At 29.4% G+C, this 381-nt stretch overlaps 1 pseudogene; it reads right to left on the reverse strand.

Moving 5' to 3' along the window:
- The window catches only part of LOC119589369, a 6,209-nt pseudogene that overhangs the window by 4,777 nt on the left and 1,051 nt on the right, over nucleotides 1-381 (reverse strand).

Genomic DNA, 381 nt, shown 5'->3' on the forward strand with positions numbered 1-381 from the left:
TTGATACTAACCTTCAACATGAAAAAAAGTCACTTTAATATGTACTATACCCAAATCACTTTTTGAGATGTGTAACTAACTTTTCTTATCATATGGGTTATTCTGAATAAAAATAATTAAAACCAAGCACACAAGATTACATGCCAAAGAGATATTGCTTTTGCAGTTATAGATTAATATATCAACTCAACTACTGAATTGCTTCTTTCACTATCAAAATGAGGCTTTTATTACACCTACTTACATTTACACCAACAATTTCAAGAACAAGAGACTGAATGTCATTATCAGTTTCCTCTTGATGTGACCATACGGACCTAAAAAAAAAGAAAAGTTCATATTATAGCATTTCTGCAAGTAAAATGAAAAACTAATTAACCC

The sequence above is a fragment of the Penaeus monodon genome, chromosome 25 (assembly GCF_015228065.2).
Source record: "Penaeus monodon isolate SGIC_2016 chromosome 25, NSTDA_Pmon_1, whole genome shotgun sequence".
In the NCBI taxonomy this organism is placed as follows: Eukaryota; Metazoa; Arthropoda; class Malacostraca; order Decapoda; family Penaeidae; genus Penaeus; species Penaeus monodon.